The following is a 20183-nucleotide window of genomic DNA, read 5'->3' on the forward strand; positions in this document are numbered from 1 at the left end:
GGGATGAGGTCGTTGGTGCAGCTGCGACTCGGAAAGCAGCTCGGTGACAGCCCTGGAGGCAGGCCCGTCCCGCCCCTCCCTCTCCCTCCGGGCCTTTGCGGAGACCCCACAGCACCCCCGCTCCACGCCCATGTCACTGTGCACGTCAGTCACGGCACTTCGGATAGACAGGTGCCGCAGGGACAGACCCCTGCCCTCTGCACCGTCACGCTCAGTCTTGCCGCCCCCCAGGCGCGCCCACCTGTGTCCCCTCCTCCTGGGACACCCCGCGCCCAGCAGGGGCCCGTCGCCTGGGCAGAGCCAGTCAGAGAGGCAGGTTCCTCCTGGCCCCTGCCCAGGGCTCCCCGCCCGCCCCGCCCCAGCCGGCCTCCTGCCGGGAGGCCCGGGGCAGCCGGCAGAGCTCAGTTTGCAGGACAGCCAGAGGGGCCGCACCCCGCCCCCTCCCACGCGGCTCCTGTCCGGTCCTGGGAGGGGGGACGGGGTGGGGGTGGGGGTGTCAGTGTTCTCTGGGCCGTGGGTTTTGTGTGTCTGTGTCTCTGAGTCCGTGTGTCCCCTGGGCTGTGGGGGTGGGGGGTAGGATATGCACAGAGGTGCTGCCTCCTCGACACCAAGTGGAAGAAAGTCCAGGGAGGTGGAGCCAGGGTGGGGGCAGGGGTGGGAGTGGGGGCTGGACCGGGATGTGGGGGAAAGCTGCTTCTCAAGGCCCATTTCCTCACTCACAAGCCTCGTGACGCCCAATCACGCCAAAGGGCAGCAAGCAGGCTTGACCCCAGTCCGCAGGGGTCAGGCGGGACCTGGGCGTGCCCTGTGGAAATGGAGGTCCGTGACCCTCAGAGCCGCTGTGAGAGACACGAGAAGCGCGGCAGCAGGGCCGCGCTGGGCTGCGGGCAGTGGCGTCGTCACTGACAATGCAGCGAAGACGGGGCAGGCCAGGTGGCCCAGGCCGCCTGACCCCAGGCACCCACAGTGACCCTGGACCGCCCCAGGGACAGCCCTGCTGTGCTGCCGCGTGTTTTCCTGGTTGCCGAGAGGTTTCCATGGAGACCGATAAAGGATGAGGGAAGCCTGGCAGCCCCTCCGGGGACTGGCCACCCACGCAGGAGCTGGGCGTGTCCGGACGCCTGCAGACACACCTGGGAGGCGGGATGGCCAGGACCAGATGGGCTGAGGAGGGAGGGCAAGCAATGATGGGGCGGGGCAGCAGGAAGCCTGGGGGCACCGCAGCGTCTCCACGGCGACCCCTGCTCCATTGGGGACACCCCGCAGGCCAGCACGGGGTGCCGGCTCGTCCAACCCCCCCTCGGCCCCGTGACACGGGGTGGCTGACCTCCCCGAGGACCACACAGAAGGCTGCCGCGGCTGCAGAGTCATCAGAGCACCCAGCGCCGGCTGGCCGGGTGCCTCCTATCCTGGCCGCCTGCCCCTGAGAGCGGGCCCAGGCCCAGAGGGGCCAAGGGTCTGCTCCCAGGTCACACGGCACAAGAGGGAGGCTGGGTGTGCCGGCAGTGGGGGGACGTCAGGACGCAGCCCAAACTCCCGGTCTGAGACGCAGCCCAGGGGCCGCCCTGGCTGACACAGATGGGGTGCCGGAGAGCCATGCAATTAAACACCTAGGAAACGAGACCGTGTGCGCGCCGGCAGGGAGCGGGGTGCGGGGGAGGTGGCGGGCGGGAACCAGCAGAGAGAGCTGAGCCTCTCCTCAGTCACCGGGGTGTAGGCAGTGTCCCCCAAGGTCCCCCCCTGAGCTGGGGTGTAGGCAGTGTCCCCTAAATCTGCCCCCACACTTACAGCCCACCCCTTTGCTCTTGAAGAGGGCCGGTAGGTAAGGAAGGCTTGCGCCCCATCACACAGAACATCTGAGGCCCAGACAGACCGAGGGGCTGGCTAAGGTCAGCCGGCCTCGGACTGGCAGGGCTGGCCCCGACCCAACGGGCCTCCTGCCTCCTGGCCCCAGGGGTTCCCATGAGAATGACCCACACAACTTCTGTGTGCATGCCCAGCGTGTGGCCGGCGGTGGCGGGGAGACCTGGCCCAGGGCAGCACCTGGCGCAGGGCGGACACTCACACACGGGGAAGGAGGAGCAGCTGTCACCACTGTACTTGGCCGATGGGGAAACCAAGGCTCAAGAGCAGGGACACAAGGGAGTTGGTGGGAGAGGGAGGGGAGAGGGAGGAGGGGCGCACTCCAGGGCCCCACCCCTGGGCCTGCACCCCACAGCCGCTGCCCCGAGAGGACGCGCTGGGGAGAACAGGAGCACTGGGAGACAGATGTCACCCAGGTGGCCAGGGCAGAGCCCCTGCCGTGGCCTCCCTCTCCCCTCTTCTGCAGGTGGGGGCGCTGAGGCTCCTGCTCCCTCCGTGGAGGCAGTGTTGCTATGGTGACCACTGTTACCTGGCAACCAAGCTGCATCATCCTGGACACCTGCCGTCTCTCTAGCAGTGGGGATGCACGTGTGTCCAGAAACCTCCTTGCCCAAGAAAACCCGCCCTGGGGCACGGACCCGGTAGGCCAGGCAGGAGGGGGCGTGGCAGCCCTTCCTGGGTCCGTGAGGCTTGGAAGCAGATCCTCTTATTTCCTTTCGAACCTGGGAATAACTGTGCTGATTTGTGGGGTAATAAAAACGACACGGTAAGTGTTTTTGAAATAGTGCACGAAAGTGTAGAAAGCCCGTGAGATTTACCGTGCTCGCCCCTCTCCGCTTGCTGCACCAGGAGGAGCAGGGAACCCGGTTTTCACGGGGGATCCCCGTGGACCTGTTTCTGGGTCAGGGACTTCGCTCAGGCACGCCCATGCTGCCCTGGGGGCCAGGGGGCACTCACCGAGCACGCCCGGGACTCCGGGGCCAGGCTGGCCGCTGGGCCCCCTACATCCGAGGCCCTGTGCCCGGGCAGAATGAGCTCTGACTGCCACCCCCTAACCCAGCACACAGGACGGGGTGCCCCGCTCCACAAGAAGGGGTCGGCTCCGGGGCACAGGGTTCAAAGGCAAGACAAAGCACCCTCTGCCGGGAAATCAGGGCAGGCTTCCTGGAGAAGGCCTCTTTTCGGCTGAGATTAGGAAGATGGGAGGGGTTAGGAAAAGAGAAGAAAGAATGCAGGGAGAGAAGGAGAGGAAGGAAACAACACAAGGACGACGGAGTGGAGGCGGGGCCCTGCTGGCCACCAACAGAGGCCTACTGGGTGCGCGATGGCACAGGGAAGGCCGGAGGGAGGGGGTCACCAGGTCTGGGGAGGGAGGGCGGAGGAGGGGTGGACATGGGTGGCGGAGGTGGAGGAGGAGCTGGGAACAGGGCCCACCGGCACGTGCCGGATTCGCGTCAGACCTGAGCCACCGCACACAGCAGCCCTGGCTGCCGACTCCACAGGGCGCGAACTTGGGACCCTGGCCACTCAGCGGAACTGCGGGAAGATGACGCCGGTGGCGGTGGCGCCCCAGCAGAAGTCTGTCCGACTTCAGTCCCCACCTCCCACTCTAGCCACCAGCTCAGAGCTGCCCCCCACCCCCATTTGTCCCAGAAGTAAGGCTCCTAGGGCCTCGGGCCACCGGCTCCCTCCGGATCCCGAGTGCTCTGCAGCCTGGGACCTCTCTCGGGGACGCCCGGTGTGTGTCTGGGCCCGTGCTGACCACCTGACACCCAGGGCACGAGTGAGAGTGCGGGCCTGCCCTCGGGGGCTCTGAGGGCAGTGGACACACGGAGGCTGAGTCCCGTCTGTCCCCGGAGGCCTTGCGGCCCGGAGAGCAGACGCCCTTTGCAGGGAGGACACCCGGAGGGGCCTGCCCGCCCCTGGAAACTGAAACAAGCCTTTTTCCGTCCAACCCGTGCTCACGGGCACGTCCCCGCTCCGGCTCTGGTCGCGTGCTGGGTTCTCTTCAGAAACAGGGTCTCCTGGGCCCGCCCTCTCCTGCCCGCCCTGGCTCTGCACACCCGCCCACCTGTCTGTCACCTTGCCTGCCCCTCCTGGCCACCCACATGGAGCCGTGGGCACCCCTCGGGAGAGCCTCCGGAGGGGCACCGGGACAGACAGAGGCACTGGGAGGGTCGGAAGGGCGCCTGCCACACCCGGGGCATTAGGGAAGGCTTCCTGGAGGAGGCCACGTATCCAAGCCCTCTCTGTTGACTGGGAGTTGGCCGAGGGTGGAGGAAGGCAACCCCCAGTGCAGGAACGAGGGAGCGGCGTGAACCAAACCCAGGGGCAAGAGGAGTCCCTGCAGAGGCAGACGGCATCCCCAGGGAGCTGTCCTGGGGAAACAGCGCACCCCCAGGGCCACAGGGCTGGGGGGCGGGGAGGGAGGTCTGGCCAGGAGCTCAGGCTGTGCTGCACCCAGGTGGGAATGCCGCTCTCTGGGACGTGGCTGAGGCTCACCTCCAGGCGGGCCGTGAACACCAGCCAGCTCGGGTCTCCACCCCCGACACCCACAGGCAGGACCAGCGGGACGTGTGCAGACCCTGCGGACAGGCCGGGAGCCCAGTCCCTGCCCAGCCCCCTCGGCCCCTGCAGGGAAGCCCATTTGATTGGCAAAAGGGGCCTCGGCCTGGCAGGGAGCAGGCTGCCAGAGAAGGCAGGGACAGGCGGTGGGCACCCCTCCCTGGGCCTTGCCCACCCCTCACTCCTTGGGCATTCTCCGAGCCTCTCTCCAGGGCCAGGACACGGGCCCAGACCCACTGCTGCCTGGGGGAGCACCCGGCCTGAGGGCCACAGACAGGAGGAGGCCGTGTGTGTGCAAGGGGCCCTGGTGACAACCAGGCACAGGCAAGGGGAGGGCGGAACTGTGGCCTAAGCAGAGCCTCCTGCTGCCAGCCCCACACCAGGCCACTGGAAGGCTGTGGGAGTCCGCAGGGTCCCCCAGCGCACAGGCTTGGGGCGGGGGGCCAGTGATGCAGATGGGGGGTGAGAGACAGTGACAGAGGCCGCCACACCTAGGGCCAGGTGGGCGCCAGTGAGGAAGTGGCATAGCCTGGGGCTGGGCGGGGTTCCTGGGTTTGGGTGGCTCAGCCTGACAGGTCTGGGAACTGTCCTAAACCTTGGAGTCTGTGAACTCGACCTTACCTGGAGAAAGGGTGCTCGCATCCTGGGGTAGCCGATGGCACCTAAATCCCAGGACAGGTGTCCGTGTAAGAGGAGCAGACACAGAGGAGAGACCATGGACAGACAGAGAGAGGCTGGATGAGGCTGCCACAGGGCGGAGGAGCCCCTGGAGCCCCCGGGGGCTGGAAGTGTGGGGAGGGACCGGCCACTGGAGTGGGGGGGGGGGGTGGAGCGAGACCCCGCCCACAACTTGATTTCAGAGTCCTGGCTCCAGACTGGGAGAGAACAGATTTGTATTATTTTAAGCCACCCAGGTCGTGGCAGCCCCGGGAGACTGAGTCCAGACCTTGGCGGACCTTGGTGGCAGCAGCCCCTGACCAGCAACCGCCCAAGCTCGACCACTGCCAAGGGTGGGAAGGTGACCGGGTGGGTGAGGGTGGGTGTGGCCCACCCCAGGGAGGGGGAGGGGGACAAGGAGGGCCCACACTGCTCTGACCCCCACCAAAGAGCCGCCAGCAGGACCTCTGTTCCCCCGTCAGCCCTCCCTCGCCAGAGAGGTGTCCCGGAAGGCCTAGCCCCTGAAACGCAGAAATAAGCTGAACTTGACCCTCCGAGGGCGCTTTCCGGCCTGGCCAACGTGGGGGAAAACAGAGGCCCGGGGAGAGGAGGAGCCGCGGCGGGACACAGGGCCTCTGCGGGCACCTGGGGACCCCAACCCCGCGGCCCCTCCACACCTTGCTGGGGACTGCAGCCTGAAGCCGGGCTGGGAGGCTCCCAGCGCTCCGGTGGGGCGACGGCGCCCCCTGCCGGCCGCAGCCTAGCCAGGCACAGACTCCGGACCCAGGAACCCCGAGAGTGTGCACCTGGCACCTGGCGTTGACCGCCGCGAGGTCACGTTCGCCGGAGTTCTAGGCAGTGCCGGCTCCCGCTGTGACGCGAACAAGCATGCTCGCATTTGTTGGGTCGCCTCCATGGCCGTTTCTCGTCATCACCATTCCTGAACACCCGAGCACGGGCGCCTGACTTCCTTATCTCATGGAGTCCTCCACACACTCCGAAAGGAAACCGGGGTCTGAGCGGGGAGGCAGCCCCAGCCCGGGGCTCTGAGGGGCAAGCCGAGCTCCTGGGGCTCTGACAATGGTTCGAGGGAGGAAGCCCCAGGAGATGGGAGATTTGGTGGCTCCGGAGGTCCCTTCCCTTCCCCGAGCCTCAGTTTCTTCATCTGCAAAATGGACCCTGGAGAGCGGCGTCTCTTCCCCGTCCCCCCATCAGGGGGCGCTGTGCACATGCAGAGGGCCGTGGGTAAGGCTCTGCGGGCGGTGCGCTCTGCACTTGGGGTGGCAGCCCGCCGCCAGCTTCTGGGTGTGCAGCCTGGGCAGGCGGCACGCGCGCCCCACGCCCAGAAGGGCCAGAGCTTGGTTTTCTGCCCTGCTCTCACCATCTTTGTCACCTTTTTTGAACTAGGGCCCCTCGCATTCACTTTACATTGGGGCCCGCCGATCACGTGCTGGTCCTGCGTGTGGGAACCCCTGTTTGGAGCCCTAGGGCTGGTGGAGGGGCCTCCACCCCGGGCTGCTGGCTGAGCGGGGGCAGTGCCCGCTGCCTGCCCGTCCATGGGCCTGTGCTCAGGACCGCGTCGGAGCCACCTGGGAGGCCTCCCTCACCCCGGCCTCCCGCCCGCAGCACCGAAGGCCCGGGGCCAGGACCAGTGCCACAGGAGTCCTGTTCCCTACACACCGCAGGAGGGGTTTGCTGATGCGCTGAGTGAGGAACTGGGGGAGCGCTGAGAGGGTGCAGGTGTGGGCGCTCCAGCGCTGCCCCGGTACGACCCACACCTGGTGCCTTCCTGCTCTACCTGTCCCGGAGGGCGCCCGCCCGCCCAGGTTGTCCAAGGTGGGATCTGCGGGGCTCTGCTGCCACCTGCTGGTCGTTCGGGAGAAGGCGGCCAATCTACCGCGTGGGTGGGAGGGTGAATCCGCTGTAGGGGGTGGGGCCCGAACGCCCGGTGGGTGGGGCAGGGCTGCCACTGCAGGGTCTGAGTACCCGGGGCTTAAAACAACGAAATACTGTCCCCTCCCCAGCACCCAAAACCGCTGTGTACACTTTAAGAGGGTGAATCGTGTGGTATGTAAATTGATCTGGTTTTTATTTTATTTTTTAGATTTTGATTTATTTTTAGAGAGAGGGGAAGGGAAGGAGAAAGAGAGGGAGAGAAACATCATTGTGTGGTTGCCTCTTGAACACCCCCTACTAGGGACCTGGCCCACAACCCAGGCATGTACCCTGAGTGGGAATTGAACCAGCAACCCTTTGGTTTGCAGGCCGGAGCTCAATCCACTGAGCCACACCAGCCAGGGCACCATCTGTCTCTTTTTTTTTTTTTTTTAGATTTTATTTATTTTTAGAGAGAGGGAAAAGGAGAGAAGCATCAATGTTTCCATGGATCGATTGCCTCTTGCATGAGCCCTGACCTGGCCTGCAACCCAGGCATGCGCCCTGACTAGGAATAGAACTGGCGACCTTTCACTCTTTGGGACAATGCCCAACCCCCTGAGCCACTGGTCACGGCGATCTGCCTTTTAAAAGCCCACCTTCTTAGCCTGCACTTGGAACCCTCCACGGCAGACCCCAGAGCCTCATCTCCCGCTCAAACCCCCCAAACCCCCGCCCCCCCACACACATCCTCTGACACCCTAGAAAGTGCGGGAGGTCTCACCCCAGGCTCTCTGGGCACCCCTCATCACAGCACCGTCACCTGGCACCGTCACCTGCCTGCCTCTGCCTCCTGCCTTGAGTGCCCATGATCAAAACCCAGACTGGGTCCCCTGGTGTTTACGGCCCCCAGTGGGAGCCACTCGGAGCAGGCATCAGACTTGGAGCAGTGATGGGTGGGTGGGAGGGTGGGTCAGTGGGTGGGTAGGTTTTCAGGGGCCTAGAAAAGCCATCCAGTGGCACTGTTTGGGATGAGGGAACGACACCATTGACCCCTGTGCCCCCTCTCACTCCTGGCCCCACTCACTCCAGGCTGTGCAGGGGTGGTGGGAGGGGCGATCCGGCCCAACAGCTACGTTAAGGAGGGTAAGAGTCAGCGCCGCTCTTTGTCCCAGATTTCACAGCCCAGCTCCCTCGCTGGGGCCCAGACAGCGAGAACAGGACCCGTGAGAGTGCCCTGCCAGCAGACAGGCCAGCTCGGTCCTCGGCCAAGTGGAGCCAAGAGCCCGGGAAGCGGGGGGCGAAGGAGGGGCCAGGCCTGGCGTGTGTGCTGGGCCGGGGAAGTGAGGTCCCGGAGAAGCCCGAGCAGCAGAAGTGACAGACACTCCCACCCCAGCTGGATGCACAACCTCGCCCTCCGTGCGTGCGCACACACACACACACACACACGCAGACACGCACCATCCAGCCAAGGGGCACACCGGCTGGCTCAGACCACAGCCACCCCGCCTCCGCCCTCTGAGTCGGCCCACCCCCTCTGAGGGAGGCATGAGATGACCGGACGTCTGTGTGGGTCCCTGCCCCCCGCTCCTGGCACAGGGCTCCCAAAACCCTTGTACATTTCTTGGGGATCAGAGCCCTCAGAGCACCTCTTGTCCTGATGAGGTGCCCCCTGGGTGGGCTCCCGGATGGGGGGTGGCCACCAGGCAGACCAGGCCATGTAATCTCAGAAGCTTGGAATGTTAGCCCCACCCCATCCTCCGGAGAGGGCCGGACGGGGGGTCAGTGGGGTGTGCCCACGTGATGAAGTCTCCCTACAACCCAGTAGCGTGGGGCTCGGAGAGCTCCCAGGTGGGTGGACACACCCACACCCTGGGAAGGTGACCCACCCTAACCCCGTGGGCACAGAAGCTCCCAGACCTCGGCCAGTGCACCTCTTCCTCCGGCTGTTCATCGGTATGATCACGTTCTTTAAAAATCACCCGGGTTTTCCTGGGATCTCTGGGACACTCCAGCAAATACTCCAATCCCAAGGGGCAGGGCAGGGTGGGGCAGGGCGGGGCAGGGGACCCTCCGAGATGCAGCCAAGTGGGACAGGAGTTACAGGGAACCTGGGGACCTGTAGCTGGCGAACGGCATCTGAAGTCTCGTGGGACCGAGGTCTGACACCATCTCCAGACCACCATAGCATGGAGCTGCATTGCAGGACACCCAGCAGGTGTGGGAATGGCTCGGTGTGGGTGACCGCATGCATCGGTGTCACGGCGCTGGGAGTGCGGCGGTCCTGGGAGAGTGAGGGGGACACACAGGAGGGGGCTGCAGGGTTCAAACTCAGCAGGCAAGGCAGGGCTCACTGTGTCCATTTCACAGAAAGGCACACTGAGGTCCCCCACACCGGCTGGCTTGGTCGGAGCCGGGGTGACTTGGCCAGGACTCCTAGTCACTCACCTACAAAAACCAGGGACCCCCTTCGCAGGACAGGCAGCCCTGCTGTCACTGCCACCACCTGGGGGCGTCCTTGTCCACCCCTCAGAGGTGGCAGAAGTCACTTTCAGTTTGTCCCTGCGGAAATTCTGTGAGCACCTGGTGTGTGTCTGGCCCCGTGCCCCGTACCAAAGGCAGCACCAACAGGGCTTAGGAGCTGGCAGTCCAGGGACAAGCCCGTAGGAGCTTAATTATAGGGGGGTCACATCATCCGCACACTGAGGCCTGATGGGAAACTCGCCTGCTGCCTCCTCGGGTCAGGGGTGGGCGTCCCATGGGAGGTGCCTTCTCACCCAAAGCCTGAAGGTGAGGGAGGCACCCAGCTCAGGGGCGAGGGGCAGCCCAAGGAGAGGACGGAGCCACAGCAGCGCCAGGAACCTGCAGGAGCCCACTGAGCCCTAGTCCCAGGCCTGGGGGTTCAGGCGGGGTCAGGCTGCCGTGGGTCTGAGTGTCTGGAACCCCACGGGGCACAGGCTACAAGGGCCGGCTGCAGGGATCCGGGTGCGGGCAGAAGCGAAACAGTGTTACAACGCATCTATTTGCAATCTGTCATCTCCCCGCCCAGATGCCGAAGCTTCCCTCGGCAGCACGATCTGTGCGGCGGGCTGACAGACAGGAGAAGCCAGGGGGCTGGGGTGGTGACGATGCAGGACGGCGGTTCTTTTCATCGGCTGCGCGACTGCTTGCGGGCCCTGGGGCAGCTGCACTGACACACTCCCCGGCTCCCAGAGTCACTCCCAGTACCAGCCCCCGGGAAGGGCTCGTCGGGAAACCTAGAAAGAACAGGCACCTCTGAGACTGCCCGCGTCCACGGAGCGTCGCTGATGACAACTGCGCGTTTCTCTGAGATCTTAGTCTCCGCGCGGTACATCATCCTGATAATATCTCCCGTAAGGCTTTGGCTCACGGGATTTTTTAAAAACACTTTTCAAGTTTAGTTCTGAGGGGTTTTTTAAAAGACTTTATTTATTTTTAGAGAGAGGGGAAGGGAAGGAGAGAGACACACACACACATCAGTGTGTGGTTGCCTCTTGCACGCCCCCTACTGGGGACCTGGCCTGCGACCCAGGCCTGTGCCCTGACTGGGAATCGAACTGGTGACCCTTTGCTTCCCAGGCCGGTGCTCAATCCACTGAGCCATACCAGCCAGGGTTGTTTTGTTTTGTTTTTTAAATCCTCACCCGAGGATATATTTTTTAAATTGAATTTAGAGAGAGAGGGAGGGAGAGGGAGAGAACTTGATGTGAGAGAGAAACGTCCATCAGCTGCCTCTCGTATCCACCTAACCAGGCATTGAACCCACAACCTAGGTACGTGCCCTCACTGGGGCTCGAACCTGCACCCTCCTGGTGCCTGGGACGGCGCGCTACTGGGGCTGCAGTAGCACTTCCCTGAGTCACTGCAAACACGCTGTAAGCCGGCTCTCAGGGCTGCCTCACAGTCCAGAGGGAGGGTGTGTAATCACACCCCCCCCCATGTCATGTTTGTTGGGCATTTACATGGTGCCTATTTCTCTGAGCTCTGACTAACCGTGTGGAGGTTTCCCAAGTTCCGGAATGTTCCTAAAAGCGTGGGGTTCCAGGCGCCGAACTGTTGAGTCAGCTCCCTTCCTGGCGGGCCTCTGGCAAGTTCGCGGGAGCTGGCATTCCCGCCAGAGGGGCCCCTCCGCCCGGCGGTGTCCGGCCATGGGCAGACCTGTCCTCGTCCCCTAGGATGGTGCTGACCTGAAACTCGACAGGTGCTCACCGTCTGCCGGCCCACAGGAGGACAGTTGCCTGGGCGTTTGTTGGCGGAGTTGCTGCCGCCCAGGAGCCGTCCCCTGCGGGCGGGCTGGGGCTGGGCCTGGGGCTGGGGAAGGGGGAGGACAGTCTGAGCAGCCCGCAGATCCAGGCCTAAAGCCGTAGCCAGACGCCCCCTAACCCAGACAGGGGCAGCGGGAGGAGGGTCGGGACAGAATGCAGGGCAGCAGCTACTGCGTTCTTATCTTTCGTGGCCGGTCCCGGCCGGCGGGCCCCTTTGGGGGAGGGGGTTGGCGGGGGGAGACGCCGCACCCTGACCCAAAGCCACTCCTGCCTCCTCCCGGAACAGCGCCAGACCAGACGCGCCGGGCTCCTGGGCTTCGCGGGCGCGGCGCCCGGGTCCCTGCGCCTGGCACATGTTCCCGTGTAACGCGAGAACCCTCTCCACGCCGGCGCGCCCCTCCGGCAGCCTCGCGGTCTGGATGCTGAGGGGCGAGGGCGTCGGTGCAGGACCCCGTGTCCCAGAGCCTCTTCCTGTGTGGGGAGCCCGGGGCCCCGCGGAGGGGGGACGCCCAGCTCCGTTTGCAGAACGAAGGAGGGCGAGGGCCAGCGCGCAGCGGCCAGCTCCGGCCGAGGGGCCCCGCGTGGGGAGGCTGCAGCGTCCCATCCTCCGCTCGCTCCTCCACTCGTCCGCCGGCCCCAATGTCCCTCCCGTCCGTCCTCCGGGTCGGGGCTGAGCTGGGGCTGGGGACGGAGAAATAAGTCCGACAAACCCTGCCGCCAGCTGACATCAGGCTGCGGGGCGGGGGCGGGGGCGGGGAGAAAGCGGAAACGTGTGGTCAGGTCGGCACGGTCGCTGAAAACACGTTCTCTGAGCATTCACCGCGGCTCTCGCGCTGCTGGGAGAGTCAGGTCACACGGACTCTGCGAGCTGGGGACGCACAGTGTTCCGCGGGCCCTGCGGGCCGAGGCAGACGGCAGTGTATCGAGGGCCGGGGCCACTCGGGGTCACACCCAGGCCACGGGCAGGAACCAGGACCTAGACAGCAGCCTCTCAGGCTCCGCCCACGCTCGGCGGGCCGAGCAGAGAGGGGGGTGCTCAGCAGCCAGGCTTACCCCCACACACACACCCCCAGTCACAGGCGAAGGCCCCTGAGCCCTTGGGGCAGGGAACGTGTGCCAGCACCTGTTGGGGGGCCAGAGGGCCGGTTCCGGCCCCCAGCGCAGGCAGGAAGCAGCTGTGGGAAGCCAGGAGGGGGCGGGGCAGCCACTCCGCAGCCCGCTCCAGGAAGCCAGGGTGGGGATGCTGTCACCTCGCCCGGAGCCTGCGCTGAGGCCGGGCCCAGCTCCAGGGCCTGGCAGTCCCCACTGGCCACCCGCTGCCCCGTTCTCAACCTGCTCTGATCTGGCAGCCGCAGGGCGGTGGCCGCTGTGAACACAGAGGCAGGGAGCCCTCCCAGAGGTGGCTGTGTCCGCACAGGTGGCCGTGGGCGACGGGGTGGGGCGCTCGAGGCAGACTGCTGAGAGGCCTCACGAGGGAGACAGCTGGGAGGGGTGAGTCCACCGTCTCCAGCAGCAATCAAGCCTGAGAGAGGCTGGCATGAAGGCTGCACACACGGCAGCCTCATAACACCCCCAGCACCAGTACGGGTCCCCGCCCACGTGGGAGGGATCGTGGCCCCACTCCACAGTAGAGGAAAGGGAGACCCAGGGAGTTCAGGCCCCAGCATCCCAGAGAACACCGGACGGCCCTTCAGGTTTGGGTGTTGTCACCCCACCTCCGGGAGGCCGCAGTCGGGGGCCCGTCTGTCGGGCGGTCCGGGTTTCATCCCCAGTCCCTCCCCAGCCATGGCCCTGGACCCTCGGGGAGCACACCCCGGCAGAGGGCCCTGTGTCTGGGCCCGCCTTTCCCAGGTGGCCGGGCAGACAGTGTCCCTGCTGCACGCACGGGGGCCGGGTCAGGGGGTGGGGCTCGACGAGGCCTCACAGCCACCCACGAGCGGGAGGCTCGTGCGCGACCACAGGCCACATCCTGGCTGCACACAGGCCAGGCACCGGTTCCACCATCTCCCTCTCACGGGGGGCCGCTGAGGCTCCCAGGGGCCGGGCCTCCCGCAGCGAAGCCCACCCACACGTCAGTCTTCTTTTTTAAAGTTTTTATTTATCTATGTCTTTATTTAGAAACAGGGGAAAGGAGGGAGAGAGGGAGAGAAACATCAATGTGTGGCTGCCTCTCGAGCACCCCCTACTGGGGACCTGACCTGCAACCCAGGCATGTCCCCTGACTGGGAATCGAACCGGCGACTCTTTGGTTCATAGGCCGCGCTCAGCCCACTGAGCCACACCGGCCAAGGCGGTGTTCTGTCCTGTCTGTCACAACCCAACGGCTGTGCGGCGTCCGGGAGGAGCGAGTGGGAGCAGCCCTCCCCCCTGCCCCTGGAGACCCCCGCTGGAACAGGGAGCATCGGGGTCACACAGGGGCCACTGGGTCCAAATGGCACCCCTGGGTCCAGATCCACCCTCGAGGGCGAGCACACAGAGCGCTGGGACCCAGCTTACTCCTCAGAAGGAGGACAGCTACCCGAGCCGTCTCAGACCTCAGCCAGCAGGGCTCCTACGGCCTTTGGGGTCTCACCCCACACCCACACTCACCTGGAGGCAGGCCCCGGCTGGTCTCCGGCTCAGGGCCCACTAGTACCCTTACCCCCACCCACCCCATTGGTCAAGCCTGCTTGACTGAAAGCTTGGTGGGGGGCCTGGGAGAGGCTCAGCCTTGCTGGAGGGTGGGGTGGGGTGGGGCGGGGCGGGGGCGGAGCCTCTTCAGGCACCTCCTCCCACGAGCCCCTCCTCCGCAGAGCCCCTCCTCCACCAGTCCCCACATGGTAGCCTTTCTCTTTGTTCCTGGATTCCCACCCCGAGATTCGAGATTCGTCCCGGGCCCTCCTCCATACTAAGCTGAGCCATTCCCTGGGCCACAGGCTCCCCCCGCCCCGCCCCCCGCACGCCGTTCCACGAATGCTCGTGACAAACACGAGTCACCTGCTCAGAAACAAAGGACCATCTGGGACTCGTGGTGGCAGCAGGAGCCAGGGGTCAGCATCTTTACGCACCAGTTCCCCAAGCCCCGGTGCAACGGGGCAATGCAAACGGGCCGGGTGGCGCCCGCCGCTCGGAGGAGAGGAACCCTGCACTGGGGACCGGAACCTATTCCAGAGGCGGCGAGCCTGCCTGCCCTTGGCTCCGGAGGCGGAAGAGCTGCGTGTTTCCAGACTGTTCACCTACCCTGTATCGAATAGTGCCCCCCAAAATCATGTCTCCCAGAAACTGTGCATGTGATCTCGTTTAGAAACAGGGTCTTCGCCCGACGTGAGCGAGTTAAGAGGAGCCCCTCCTGGACTGAGCGGGCCCTTCCACAGCAGAAGGAAGACTGAGCTCGGACCCTCGGAGGGAGGGGCCGTGTGCAGTCGGGGGCAGAGACCAGAGGGACGCGGCCAGGAGCCCAGGACCGCCACGGGGTGCCAGCCACCACCAGGCGCTGGGAGAGGCAGGAAGGGCCCTCCCCAGGAGCCCTCACGAGGAGCCTGGCCCTGCCGACCCCTTGGCTTGGGACTCCGGGCGTCCAGAATTGACACGACACGTTTCTATTGTCCTAAGCCGACCAGTTTGTGATCGTTTGTTACAGCAGCCATGGAAACGGATGCATCCTGTGCGAAGTCCTCGGAGAGAGAGCCAGGGGCACGGGGCAGTGGTGCCTCGCACACAGCACCCCCGAGGCGCGGGAGGAATGTCGCCCCCTCCCCCCAGCAGGCACCCCACCACCGCCCACCTTTCCTGCCTTTCTCCTGCCTTTCGGGGGCGTCGCGCCCCTGCAGAGCTGCCTCACCCCTGCCGGGGGGCTCACCCTGCCATCTCCCCTCCTCGGGAAGGAAATGTTTGTGCCAGCTGATAAGACGATTTTTAAATGCTTACAGCTTATCATGGCTACATGTTGGGGCTTCCAGCCAAGGTGGTCTGCAGAAGGAGCTCCGCGGGTTTCAAAAGTTAAAAAGCCAGGCTGCCCGGGCCTAGCCCTCTGGGCTGGCAGCTTGGGGGAGGGCCGGTGCCCCCCACCCCCCACCCCACCCCACCGGAGTCAGGAGAAAGCCTGCAGCAGGGTTAGCCCTTCTCACAAACTCCCGATTTAGCCCCGTTTCCGCCTGTCAAAGTGCAGTCAGAGCCCAGGCCGGCCCGCCTCGGGCTCCGCCGCTGTGGGCTGAGCAGGGCACAGGGCGCAGGGGGCCCAGCCAGTCAGGGCAGCCCCAAGGGTGGGGACGAAGCGCATTCGTAACCAGCAGCACCCTTCCAGCGTCCCCACCCCCTGCCCCACAGAAAACTCGGCCACAGTGGTGACACCCGCCCCTCCCACCCAGACCACTTCCTCGGAGATTTCCATCGGCGGCTGAAGCGCCGTGGGCCAGCATGCTGCCCTGAAACCCCCGTGGAAAGGGGGCCCCCTCTTCAGCTGTCTTGCTCCCCATATCTGTGCTGCTGCCTGGGCTGCTCGCTGAGCCCCCCTCCCCACCCCCTTCATGCCAGGTCTGCGCACCAGGCCCCCCCCAGGGGCCAGAGACGTGGCGTGAATGGCTCTGTAGCCAGGGTCTGGCCTAACCCCCCGGGAGAGGCGACATCGGCCTGTCCTTGCAGGGATCTCGAGACCCGAGACTTGGAGAGGCCGGTGTTCAGCTAGAAACCGGCCCTGTAGGTAAAATGGGGCAAGAAGTGAGGAGGGAGGGGGCAAGGGAGGGAGGGGGCGGGAGTTACCAGACACCCTTGCAGGGGACCAGGAGGCAGAGCTATCTCATCAGCTGACTCTATAAGCGTCTCTATCTTTCACTGTCTTTGACCGAGCGAGCTGAGCACTCTGCACACCGCAGAAGATGACAGCGACTCGAAGAGCCTTGCCCACAGAGATGCAAATGAATTGGACCTGGTGGCCAGGGCCCCCCACCCCACGGGAAGAGCCAGTTTTGTGCCTAGTAGCAAATTCCCTTCGGCCCTCCCGATTGCCCACACGCATGTCTGTCCTTGTCTTTTCCTCTGAATTATGGTGACACCTACCGCCCCCTCCCTTTACTTAATGAGCTAACTGTGATCTTTGGCATGTTTTCACTGAGTGTTTGTGCGAGACTCGGATCACGCCCCAACCCAGGGACCCCTGTCTAGGTCCGGGCATCTCCTCAGACTCCGGGGGTGCACCAGGACCCCTAGAGAGGGGGCCCCTCACAGCCCGGACTTCTGGTCCAGAGAGCTGGCGGGGCACAAGAACTGGCGTCTCTACCAGGGCCCTGGCGCCGGGGCCGTGAGCTCCATGCCTCGCCCTGCGCCGACCCAGCTTCCTCCACTCAGCCCGCACCGCCCTCTGGGGTAACGCCCAGCCCCCTGGCAGGTCCTCCGAGAGGGTGTCAAGGACGTATTATCCACTCTCCGATCCACCCCCAATTCCCTGGCCCCGCTCTGAGCCGAGCACAGTATTGAAGTTCAGGGCCCGGTCTCCCCCCCAGGCAGGGGCCGCTCTCCCGTGGGCTGTGCTGGGAGCGGTTAAGAGGCAGACAGAGCCCTGGCTGGTGTGGCGCAGTGGACTGAGCGCCTTCTTTTCTTTTTAGCCTCACCCGAGGACATTTTTTTAATTGCTTCTTTAGAGAGAGGGAAAGGGGGAGAGAAGCACCGATTGGTTATCTCCTATACCTGCGACTAGGCCAGGGTTCGTAGGCACCCGGACTTGGGACTGGAGGTGCCCGGACTGGGGATCAAACCCGCAACCCTTCCGTTACAGGACGACGCTCCCACCAACTGAGCCATGCCGACCAGGGCCACTCGGTTCACTCACTCACTCGTCACTCTAAACTTTGGCGGAGCGCCCCCTGCAGGGCTTTGCTCTCCCTAGAATGCCACGGGCCAGTCTGTATGGAGATGTCCCCACGCCTGTCCCTACCCAACACCCTTGCCTCCTTCTGCCAACAGCACCCCAACTTTCTTCTGAGAAAGCCCCCCACCCCCACTCGCAGTTCATATGTTTGGGAGGTGGGGAGGGGAGCTGATTCTATCTCCCGCCCCAGGGATGGGCCAGGGACCCTGGTCAGTCATCACAGGACAGCCCACGGCCACAGCGACTGACCCAGGAATGGCTAAGTGACGCCCTCAGGCTGATGAGGGTCAGCCCCTGGGGTCCTCGCTGGAACCCACTCTTTCTAGGGAGGCGGCCAGGCTTCGAGGCTAGGGGTGCTGGGAGGCCCGATGACATCCTGGGGGGCCTGGATCCAGCGGTTCCTGCAGCTCCCTCTCGATGTGTCGGTTACGTGGGCTGGTGCATTTCCGTTTGCGGCGTCTGGGAGAGGCCGTGCGAGCCACAAGTGCAGAGGGAGAAGCGAGCACATTCTGATCCGTCGGCACGATCCTGGTCGGTTCCACATGTTCTCTCTCCTGAATTTCACAGCAAGAGAGTCTCACCTTCGTTTTATAAAAATGAAGAAGTGTGCCCTGGCTGGCGTAGCTCAGTGGATGGAGCATGGGCTGCGAACCAAAGCATCGCAGGTTCGATTCCCAATCAGGGCACGTGCCTGGGTTCCAGGCCACAGCCCCCAGCAGCTGCACATTGATGTTTCTCTCTCTCTTTCTCCCTCCCCTCTCTAAAAATAAATAAATAAAATCTTAAAAAAAAACAAAAAAGAAAAAGTGAACCAAGTCTCAAAGAGAAGTGACCCATTCAAGGTCACACATGAGCAAGTGACAGCCCCTTCCAGCTAAGTCCCCTGGCGTCCCGTCCATGACCCTTTCCCCACAGAAGTTGCTGGAAACTTCCAGACGTGAGCATTCGCATGTCCGTACTGGATGTTAGAGCGAACCCTGCAGACCACAGCAGCTGGCACTGTTCCAAGACAGGGCCTGCTCCCCCCCCCTGCCCCCCGCCACACACACCACCGCTCTGGGACGGGGAGAAGGGTCTCAAATGACGGCGCACACCCCAAAACCAGAAGGGACACCCCACGGGGCCTGTCTGGGTCCCAGGCCCTGCTGTTAACTCAGGTCAGTGTGTTGGGGCCAAGATTTCTGTGGGCAGGAGCAGGGGATCCACTTAAGGAATGAACTCTTGTCTGGGGTTTGATTCGGAGGGTTTGGCCGGTTTTCCACCTGTGTTTGTTTGGGGACTCGTTTCTTTATTTGTTTTCATTGCACCTGGAAGCCCATCCCCCAGGACAACTGGCGAGGAGAAGTCGGGAACCGGGTGTGTGTGTGTGTGTGTGTGTGTGCGAGTGTGCACACGCGCGTGGAAGGGAACTACCGGTTGGACACCCTGTGCCGTCTGGCGCGCTCCCTCCGTCTCTCGGCATGGAGCTGGGCGAACACCAGCAGGCGGAGGGGAGGGCAGAGCCAAGGCTGGAAGCAGGAAGCTGCGAGGGGAGGGGGCGCACAGAGGGAGGCGGGCCCCGGGCCCACAGCCTGGGCCGGAGGGTCAGAGCGGGCTTCTCCAGGGGCGCTGGGAGGCCACTCTCAGGAGTGAAGAGCCAGCTGCAGGGGGCGGCCGAGGCTGCCTGGAGGGGGCGAGGCCCTCGCGGGCTAAGGCGGGAAGGGCTCGGGGGAGACTGCGAACAGGACTGAGTCAACCCAGGGCTCAGGGCGGGGAGATGCAGCCAGGATGTCAAGCTGACCGGAAACGTCTTTCCATCAGGATACAGAAGGATCTTACGGTAACGACAAAAAAAAAAATCCCTGGATAAAAATTGAAACAATATGTTTCTAGGGGCATCCAGGAGGGCTGGGCGTAGGGAGCATGGACTGATCTCCAAGGAGGCGGAGCCAAGAGCCCCAGCGGCTGTGTGCCGGCGGCCAACGGCCCGGGTGGTGTGTGCGGGAGGGCGGAGCCACGCGGGCAGGGACAGCTCGGAACCTCGGAGCTGCCCGTGACAACGGAGAGAAGGAAAAGTGTTTGGCTTCCACCCACCTTAGGGCCTCGGCTGGGCCTGCGGGGCAGACGGGCCAGACAGGTTCCCGAGAGGGAAACTGTCCGGGGTTTATGACACGAGCGTTGCGCCTGAGTAGCCAGAGGGGTGGCCGGAGCTCGGGCCCCTCTGCTGCCTTAGGCTGTACCGAGCCGAAGGGGCTCCCGGCTTTGGCGAGGGTGGTGACGGGAAGGTGACCGGGGAGCGTGTGGGAAACAAGTCGGGTCTGCGCTGCAGACTCAACGGGCGCCTTGTCCGTTGGTAAGTTGTTCAGACGCCTCCTTTTCCTGGTGCTGAGAGCGCGCCTCCAACATTTAGGGAAGGAGTTCAGAAAAACCCCTTCAGAAACCAGAGGAGCCAGGAGAACACCCCAGACTGTTTTAATGAGTTAGAATTACCCCGGTACCAAAACTTGGCAAGGACATTATTTTTTTAAAAAGAGAGAATTGAACCAAAGTGTCGCAGGTTCAATTCCCAGTCAGGGCACATGCCTAGGTTGCAGGCCACGGCCCTCAGCAACCGCACATTGATGTTTCTCTCTTTCTCTCTCTTTCTCCTCCTTTCCCTCTCTAAAAATAAATAAATAAAATCTTTAAAGAGAGAGAGAAAGAAATTACAGACCAATATTGCTCCTGAATATATGTGCAAACCCCTCAACGCAAGCGTGGCAGAGCGAACCCAGTGATACACACACGTGATCATGAACCGTGAGACACTGGGCTTCTTCCAGCAATGCAAGATCGGCTGGCTGAGTATTCCACAACCAGTCAATGGCACTGACTTCATTAACAGAAAATAAAGAGATAAAAATAATCATATGATTCCAATAGATGCAAAGAAAGCATGGGAACAAATGCATTCATGACCAAAGAAGAAAAAAGATGTTTAACATTCAGCCGTTGAGGCACTCGAGGGACCGTCACCAACAGGACCGAGAAGCTGCAGGGAAACCTGCAGCCGGAGTCACGGGACGTGGGGGGAGGCTGGAGTTTTCCCCGGAGGGCCGGGGAGCAGACGGGCTGCC

This window comes from Phyllostomus discolor, chromosome 2, assembly GCF_004126475.2.
Source record: "Phyllostomus discolor isolate MPI-MPIP mPhyDis1 chromosome 2, mPhyDis1.pri.v3, whole genome shotgun sequence".
Classification (NCBI taxonomy): domain Eukaryota; kingdom Metazoa; phylum Chordata; class Mammalia; order Chiroptera; family Phyllostomidae; genus Phyllostomus; species Phyllostomus discolor.